General features: G+C 52.0%; 1 protein-coding gene across 1 annotated transcript in view; it reads left to right on the top strand.

The window, feature by feature from the left end:
- Positions 1–306: 306 nt before the first annotated feature.
- The window catches only part of LOC137564196 (proteinase-activated receptor 3-like), a 133,489-nt gene continuing 124,408 nt past the window's right edge, over positions 307–9,387 (top strand). The window contains exon 1 of the mRNA XM_068277708.1: positions 307–348. The gene's annotated coding sequence lies outside the window, so the exon portion shown is untranslated. The remainder of the gene's footprint in view (positions 349–9,387) is intronic.

Raw genomic sequence — 9,387 nt, 5'->3', positions numbered from 1 at the left:
ACCCGGTCGGTTTGGCGCGGGTTTTTTTGCCGCTTTTTTTTTTCTCCACACAATCACGTGACTGAACAGGCAAACTTTAGAAATGTTCAAAATAACTTTTTGAGCTGATAACTAAATCCAGCTCTGTTCAGAAACTAAGTTTTGATAAATAAATTGTGAAAAAATAAATGTAAAAATAAAAACCCGTCGGCCTGACCTTTACTTCATGACCCGCCCACGGAGCCTGAGCCAATCCCTGGTTTACTCTCAGCGACCCAGCAGTATGGGCAGGCTTAGTGTAAAATATGCCATGTGACCTCTAGCAGCCAGTAGTATTACAGCTCGGAAGCTGCGCTGACTGTTAGCAAAGTAAGTCTATTCTAGTTTGAAGAAAGTGACTTGTTCTATCTAAATATAGCAGACCTAGGTGGGAAGAGACAGCACTGTCCTCTGCAGGCCATCACATTAGCTCACATCTTCTCTTTTAGGGCCCATTCACAGTAGGGGCTCGATTCACTAAAGTGTGATAACTGCTATCACAGTTGTTATCACGCGAGCTGCCACGCGCAAAGGTTAGCGTGTGAACTGCGTTACTCTGCGTGATAAGCAAAGGTTTGCACGCGGTCACGTGCACTTTTCAAGTGAAAGGTGCTCGTGATCCCGCGTAAACCTTCGCTTATCACGCAAAGTAACACTGTTTGTGCGTGGCAGTTCACGTAATAACTGCTGTAATCCCTCTTTAGTGGATCGAGCCCTAGAAGCGCTTTTCTGAGCATTTTGCAATTGATTAGCGGTTTTTAAAATCGGCCCCATTCACTTTCATTAAAATTGCGGAAAAATCGATGCGATCGCGCATGTGACAATAGCGATTTTTACCGCAATTTTAATGTAAGTGAATGGGAGTGATTTTAAAAAATGCTAATCAATCACAAAACTATCAGAAAAACACTCGTGTGAATGGGCCCTTAGGGCTGGTTCACACGGATGCTTGACATTTACCACCAAGTGTTCGGGACTCGTCGGCTAAATGCTTCCAATCAAGTGAATGGGAGCGTTTAGCATCGCACGATTACCGTAGATTGCGCAAATGCGGCGTTCCGATCCACATTTAACGTTTTGGCTGGCCCTAGAAGCCGCGTACGACATCCTGTGCAGTGCATCCTATCAGCCGCGGCTTTGTAACGCCGGACGGGAAGCCGACAATTGACGTACTGCCGCCCCCGAATGAGACGTCACAGGACGACGCGGCTTCTGGCCGCCTGCTGTCCGTGTGAACCAGCCCTTAACCAAGTCCGTGACAGAAAGACTATTCCAAGCTATTCTATGTCTATTCTTCATATCAGAGCAAGTAAAGAAAACCTGTAATAAAGAGAAGTGCTCCTGAGGGGTACATAGCTCGGGAGGGGGAAGCCTCATCATAAAGGCCTGTACCAACCTCAAGATTTTTCTGCCGATTTTCCCAACATCCGGTGAATATTTGGAGCGATGAACGGTCGTTTCCATGTACGCCACGTGGGTAGAGCTGCACGATCACACGAACGTTGCTTAGCTTCGCGTGGTGATAACAACCATCATGGCAGATCAGATCTTTAATGAAGTCACATTCGCGCGCCTCGCTTGATGTTGCGCTTACCAACAGTCCTAACGGTGGATCAGGGTGCGCTCGTCGTCAGGGAGACATCGCTGGATCCATCTCCCTGCATCGAGAAGTGAGTATGTAGCTTTATGAGGCTTCACCCTTAATCCTGTGTAGCACCGATCCAGTGCTGGCTTCCTCTATTAGCAGCAGAAGGCAATATTTATCTTTGTAATCCAGCATCGACATAGTAGTACCGTCTTTCCCCTGGGGCTCTGGTGTAGACTGATCAGCTTACTGCACAGGCGTCTCATGCCTATGCAGTAGAGTGAACTTGATTGGGCTCGGCTATTTCCACCATAGTTACTGCACAGGCATTTCATGCCTGTGGCAGTAGAACTGACCCAATTGAGCTTGGCTATTTTTGCTGAAGCCCAGGGAGAAGCTGGTACTGCTGCACCTGATCCCAAAGGTAAATATTGACGTGTGCTGCAGGCGCTAGGGTTGCCGTGGTATGACAGTATAACGCGGTTCAATTGTGCACGGTAATCATAACATGCATAATCACGGTTTACCGGTTGTCGGGGGCAGGGCGACTTTGGGGCGGGGATGTGACGCAGCTGCGGGTGCACAAACACAAATACTACATAAAATCTAAATAAATACATACTCACTTGCTGGTGGGTCCTGCATGGGTGTACTGGCTTCTTCCTCCTTCCTGTTCTTGCGTCCCATTTCCCTGAAACAGCGATACCTGGGCGCTGTTACAAGGAGAGGGAACGCAAGAACAGGAATAAGAATGAAGCCAGTACGCGCATGTAGGACCCGCCGGCAAGTGAGTATTTATTTATATCTGCCGCTGCCTCCCCCCAGCTCTATAGACTGCAGGCACCTATCCCGGCTACCTATGCTGCGACCACCTATTACTGGCTACACCTATCCCTGGCTGCCTATGCTGCAGCCACCTAATATTGGCTACACCTAGCCCTGGCTACCTATGCTGTGGCCACCTGCTACTGGCTACACCTATCCCTGGCTACCGATGCTGCAGCCACCTACCACTGGTTACACCTAGCCCTAGCTACCTATGCTGCGGCCACCTACTGCTGGCTGTACCTATCCCTGGCTACCTATGCTGCGGCCACCTACCACTGGCTACACCTAGCCCTAGCTACCTATGTTGTGGCCAGCTACTGCACCTATCCCTGGCTACCTATGCTGCGGCCACCTACTACTGGCTACACCTATCCCTGGCTACATATGCTGCTGCCTCCTACTACTAGCTACATCTATCCCTGGCTACCTATACTGCGGCCACATATTACTGGCTACACCTATCTCTAATTCCACTAGGACTTTTGCAGGAGCAGGGTGATCCTTTTTACAGTTTTACCCGGTGCCCCAAATCTCCTGGCGCAATAATCATATGTATGGTGAGGGAGTGGAGCACCCCACATTGGAGGGGGCACATTATTTAATGTGCGGGGGGTCCCAGGTTCAATTAACTGTATAATACTGTAATACAGTCATACCGCGGTTATCATACTGTAGAATTTCATACCGTTGCAACCCTAGCAGGCGCTCGTGTGCATCCACCGACAAGCTTGGCAGATATTTGGGGGACCAGAGCTGGATTAGGGCTACACAGGAGGACAGGGAAGACTCATTAGGATCCAGAGGCTTGCCCCTACCAAGGTAAGTACTCCATCTTTTTTCCTTACAGATTCTCTTTAAAACCTGTAACTTCCGATGCGAGTTAGGAAATGCAGTTTTACTTACCTGGGGTTTCTTCCAGTCATTTGGGTCCTCTTCGGTGTCCAGCTGGCAGCCCCTAAGGATCACCGACCCCCTCTGTGTTTTCTGTGTGGGCACGTGTGAGTAAGAATGCGGCCCTGTCATTAGGAACATCCAGTGCCTGTGCACAGTATGCTCCCGGTGAAGTTGGCTTGTTCTTGCGCGGGGAAGGCACACACCCACGCATGCGCAGAAGGCGCCAACCCATTGGGGGCCTTAGAGGCTGCCAGTGGGACACTGGAAGAAGTACCAGGTAGGATGTATGTCACTGGGATCCTCGTCGGTCTGCGAATGTGCGACGCACCACACTCCATTGTTTACATGACGTATATCGCCCATAGACTTGCATTATCCCAAGTTCCGTGTGTTAAGCTTGGCGCTTGTAGTAATGCACTGCAGCCCTAGCGTTGGATCGGATACTTCCGATGGACTGCAATAGGTGTGAAAGTCTCCATAGACTTCCATTGGGTCCACTCCCCGATCGGGCTTGGCTATTTCCATTGGAGTTACTGTGCTGGTGTCACGTGCCTGCGACAGTAGAGCGGACCCAATTAGGGTTGGCTATCTTCACTAGAGCCCCGAGTGGAAAGGTGGTTCTGCTCTAGATCTCAAAGGTAAATATTGCCATGTGCTGCAGACACTAGTGTGCCTGTGTGCATCCGCTGCCAAAGTTGGAGGATTTTCAGGGGTGTCAGTGCTGGATTGGAGCTACACAGGAGGATGGGGAAGCCTCCTTAGGATCCAGAGACTTCCCCCTCCTGAGGTAAGTACCTCATAGGGGGCTCTTTTTTCCTTACAGGTTCTCTTTAAGACCGGTTTTACATGTAGTTTTTGCAATGCAACACAAAAAAATATCAATTATATGATTCTGCAGCAGAATGTGCCAACAGGGTCAAACAGCGCGTACTTCACTGAGATTCCCGTCAGTCCATGAGTGCTCTGTCGTTTACATGATGTGCGTCGCCCATAGATTTGCATTATCCCAAACTCTGTGTGTTAAGCTCGGTGTTTGCGGTAACATGCTGTAACTCTTGTGACTGATCAGATACTTCCGGACTGCAATAAGTATGAAAGTCTCCATAGTCTTCCATTGCTTTTGAGGCCCCTTGTGGTAATATAGGGTAATGCAAAGCAGGTTTCACTAGGGATTATCAATGAGATGCAAATATTTCCGGGTTGGTGCAAATGTATGCACATTTTTATACAAATGTATGCTGTTTGAAAATTGCCCAATCAATTTCAATCTGGGTTTATATTTATTAGTCCATTTCAAACTGCATACATTTGCATACAAATTTGCATCAACGCAGAAATATTTGCCTTTCATTGATCATCCCTAGGTTTCACCTGCAAATGTAAAAGGGGCCTAAAGGATACCCGATATATAAATAGAGGGAGCAGGCATGTATGGGCAGCAGTCCTCATGCCCCTGCTCCCCCAACTGTCCTCAGTTCCATCGTAAATGCCTCCATACATTGCGCCAGGCTGCGAAATGCTGCACAATTGCTGGCGTGGCAGCGTCAGTCCTTGATCGCACTCCCGTGCATGGACAATATGCAGTGACTTGTGCACAGAGCATCAAGAATGGGTGCCGCTGGACCTGTGCTTCCGTAGTAAGGGGTGACTTGGCACCAGGGGCATTGCTAGCACCAAAGATCAGTGGCACGTACCCTGGATCTATTCTGGGGTGCCCCACATGTCCCCCAGGCAGAGTAGAGGCACCACAGCACCCAGCAGGGCACCACCTAGTACCCAGCATGCCCAACAGAGGCACCAGAGCATGGCACTACACAGCACCCAGCATGGTACCACAGCACCTTGCATGGCATTACAGCACCATGCTTGCCCCATAAAGGCACCATAGCGCCCAGCATGACACCATAGCACCTAGCATGGCACTACAGCACATGGCAATGGCTGGTATGCTGGGTGCTATGGTGCCTCTATGTGGGCATATTGGGTGTTGTGATGCCATGTTAGGTGCTGTGATTAGGCCCAGATTTACCTTACAGGAGCCTATAGGCATAGATGTCCTGGCACCTTACACTTCACTGGGGGTGCTCAATAGGTCGATCGCGATCTACCGGTAGATCGCGGCCATGTGGCTGCGTCACATAAAATTTTGCGGCCGGCAGCTCCCATCAAATTCTGCTGCTGGCCGCTAGCCATAAGGAGAGCAGGAGCGGAGAGAGGCTGCGCGACCGTGATTTCATGGCTGGGGGCGGCACCAGGCACAACGTATCCATGCATGCTGGCCGCCGCCCCCCCCCCCCCCCCCCCCCGCTGGAGCGTTCCCTCTGCCACCGCCCTGCACTTCAGCCGGCCGCGACAAGGACAAGCCCCAGACACCGCCGCTGGAGGAAGGTAAGTGTCAACTACACTGAGGGCACATCTACCTGGCTATCTACACTAAGGGCACATCTGCCTCGCTACCTACACTGAGGGCACATCTGCCTGGCTACCTACACTGAGGGCACATCAGCCTGGCTACCTACACTGAGGGCACATCTGCCTGGCTACCTACACTGAGGGCTCATCAGCCTGGCTACCTACACTGAGGGCACATCAGCCTGGCTACCTACACTGAGGGCACATCAGCCTGGCTACCTACACTGAGGGCACATCAGCCTGGCTACCTACACTGAGGGCACATCAGCCTGGCTACCTACACTGAGGGCACATCAGCCTGGCTACCTACACTGAGGGCACATCAGCCTGGCTACCTACACTGAGGGCACATCTACCTGGGTACCTACACTGAGGGCACATCTACCTGGGTACCTACACTGAGGGAGCATCTGCATGGCTACCTACTCTGAGGGCACATCAGCCTGGCTACCTACACTGAGGGCACATCAGCGTGGCTACCTACACCGAGGGAACATCTGCCTGGCTACCTACACCGAGGGAACATCTGCCTGGCTACCTACACCGAGGGAACATCTGCCTGGCTACCTACACTGAGGGCACATCAGACTGGCTACCTACACTGAGGACACATCTACCTGGCTACCAACACTGAGGGCACATCTGCCTGGCTACCTACACTGGGGGAACATCTGCCTGGCTACCTATACTGAGGGAACATCTGCCTGGCTACCTACACTGAGGGCACATCAACCTGGCTACCTACACTGAGGGCACATCAGCCTGGCTACCTACACTGAGGGCACATCTACCTGGCCACCTACACTGAAAGCACATCTGCCTGGCTACCTACACTGAGGGCACATCTACCTGGCTACCTACACTGAAGGCGCATACACCTGGCTACCTATAATGAAGGCATCTATACCTAATTACCACCTATACCTGGCTACCTATACTGAAGGGACCTATAGCTAGCTACATATACTGGAGGGGCATTTGTACCTGGGGGCTGTTCATGACAGCGGCGGTGGGGGGGGGGAGGGGGGGCTGGAGTTTGCAACATTTGAAATGTTGGTAGATCTCCTGGACTCTGCAAGTTTTAAAGTAGCTTGTGAGCCGGAAAAGTGTGGGCACCCCTGCACTTCACCCTCCATGAACCTACAAACCGTCGTGGACCCGCACGCTAGTGTGCTGGCTGCTGCAGCTGTCAATTCTCTCTTCCCTTGCTCGTCATAGGTAGCTATAGGTGCCCCTTAGTATTAGGTAGCCAGAAATTTCCTCACTATTAAGTAGCTAGAGATGCCCCTGACTGAAGGGAGATCTTGTCAGTAAAACTGCAGAGAACAGGGTGAGTAGCCCAGGGCCGTTTCTACAGCCGTGCGGCCCGTGCCGCCGCACTGAGCGCTGCTGGGAGGGGGGCGCTGTGATGGAGGGGGATCCGCAGCCGCAGGGAGGGCAGCCCGACCTCTCCCTCCCTTTCTCTCCCCGGGCCGCCCTCCGTGCGATCCCCCCTCGGACGGAGTGCAGAGTAATGCGCAGGGAAGCGCTATAGAAAACTACTCACCTCCCTGGTTCCAAGCGCTGCTTTCTCGCCGCCAGTCTCCTCTCTCTGCATACACGCTGATACACACACGCTGCTTCCGGCTAAACAGGAAGCAGCGTGTATGCAGAGAGAGGAGACTGGCGGCGAGAGAGCAGCGCTTGGAACCAGGGAGGTGAGTAGTTTTCTATAGCGCTTCCCTGTGCATTACTCTGCACTCCGTCCGAGGGGGGATCGCACGGAGGGCGGCCCGGGGAGAGGAAGGGAGGAAGAGGTCGGGCTGCCCTCCCCGCGGCTGCGGCTCCCCCCTCCATCATGGGGTGCACCTACCTAACATATACTGGGGCAGCTACCTATCTACCCTACCCTGGGGGGCACCTACATATCTAACCTATCCTGGGGGGCAGCTACCTAACCTATACTGGGGCAGCTACTTATCCAACCTATCCTGGGGAGCACCTACCTAATCTAACCTATACTGGGGGGCACCTACCTATCTAACCTATACTGGGGGGCACCTACCTATCTAACCTATACTGGGGGGCACCTACCTATCTAACCTATACTGGGGGGCACCTACCTAACCTATACTGGGACAGCTACCTATCTAACCTATCCTGGGGGGCACCTACCTATCTAACCTATCCTGGGGGGCACCTACCTATCTAACCTATACTGGGGGGCACCTACCTAACCTATATTGGGGCAGCTACCTATCTAACCTATCCTGGGGTGCACCTACCTATCTAACCTATCCTGGGGGGCACCTACCTATCTAACCTATCCTGGGGGGCATCTACCTATCTAACATATCCTGGGGGGCACCTACCTAACCTATATTGGGGCAGCTACCTATCTAACCTATCCTGGGGGGCACCTACCTATCTAACCTATCCTGGGGGGCACCTACCTATCTAACCTATACTGGGGGGCACCTACCTATCTAACCTATATTGGGGGGCACCTACCTAACCTATATTGGTATATTGGGGCAGCTACCTATCTAACCTATCCTGGGGGGCACCTACCTATCTAACCTATACTGGGGGGCAGCTACCTATCTAACCTATACTGGGGGGCAGCTACCTATCTAACCTGGGAGGCAGCTACCTAATCTAACCTATACTGAGGGGGCAGCTACCTAATCTAACCTATACAGGGAGGCACCTACCTATCTAACCTATACTGGGGGGCAGCTACCTATCTAACCTATAGTGGGAGCATTAACTTATCCAACCTGTATTGGGGGCACCTACCTACCTAGCTAGCCTATACAGGTAACAACTATACTGGCTACCTATATTGGAGGCACCTACCTAACTAACCTATACTGGGGGGACCTACCTATCTAACCTATGCTGGGGGCAACTATTCTGGCTACCTATATTAGAGGCACCCACCTAGCTAACCTGTACTGTGGGCACCTACTACCTATCTAATTTATACCGGGGACGCCTGCCTATCTAAGCTATACTTGGGGCAACTATACTGGCTACCTATACTGGAGGCACCTACCTGGCTAACCTATACCGGAGGCAACTATACTGGCTCACCTATGCCTGGCTACCTATACTGGGGGGACCTATAGCTGGCTACCTATACTGGGGTACCTATTCTGGGGGAATCTATACTGAGTGCAACTAGACCTGGCTAACCTATACTGCGGGCACCCATACCTTGCTGCGGGGGGGGGGGGGGCGCAATTTTTACACCCTCGCCCTGGGTGCATTTTAGCCTAGAAACTGCACTGGAGTAGCCTTTCATTTACACTCATCAGCACTCTGCATAGGGAAGTAGTGAGGGAGACGTTCAGGGAGGCAAGTGAGCTGCCTTTACATCATCGGGCGCCTGTAGGCACGTGCCTACAGTGCCTTATGGTAAATCCGGCCCTGGCTGTAAGACCTTTATGGGGGCATGCAGGGAGATGTGGTTCTTCTACGGGGCATGCTGGAAGTTGAGGTGCATCAATGGGAGGCCCATGGGAGCATGGGAAGGGGTCCATTTTAAGGTCAGGGCATGCTATGGAGGGCTGGCCCAGCAGAAGGCCAGACCAGCCAGCACAGAAGCCAGGTAACACTGCCTATTTATGTGATATGCTGCATTTTTTCCTTGAGTGGGGGGTTTGCAT

Source organism: Hyperolius riggenbachi, chromosome 3, assembly GCF_040937935.1.
Source record: "Hyperolius riggenbachi isolate aHypRig1 chromosome 3, aHypRig1.pri, whole genome shotgun sequence".
Classification (NCBI taxonomy): domain Eukaryota; kingdom Metazoa; phylum Chordata; class Amphibia; order Anura; family Hyperoliidae; genus Hyperolius; species Hyperolius riggenbachi.
The sequence above is the reverse complement of the archived record's forward strand: the minus strand, read 5'-3'. Positions and strand labels throughout refer to the sequence as shown.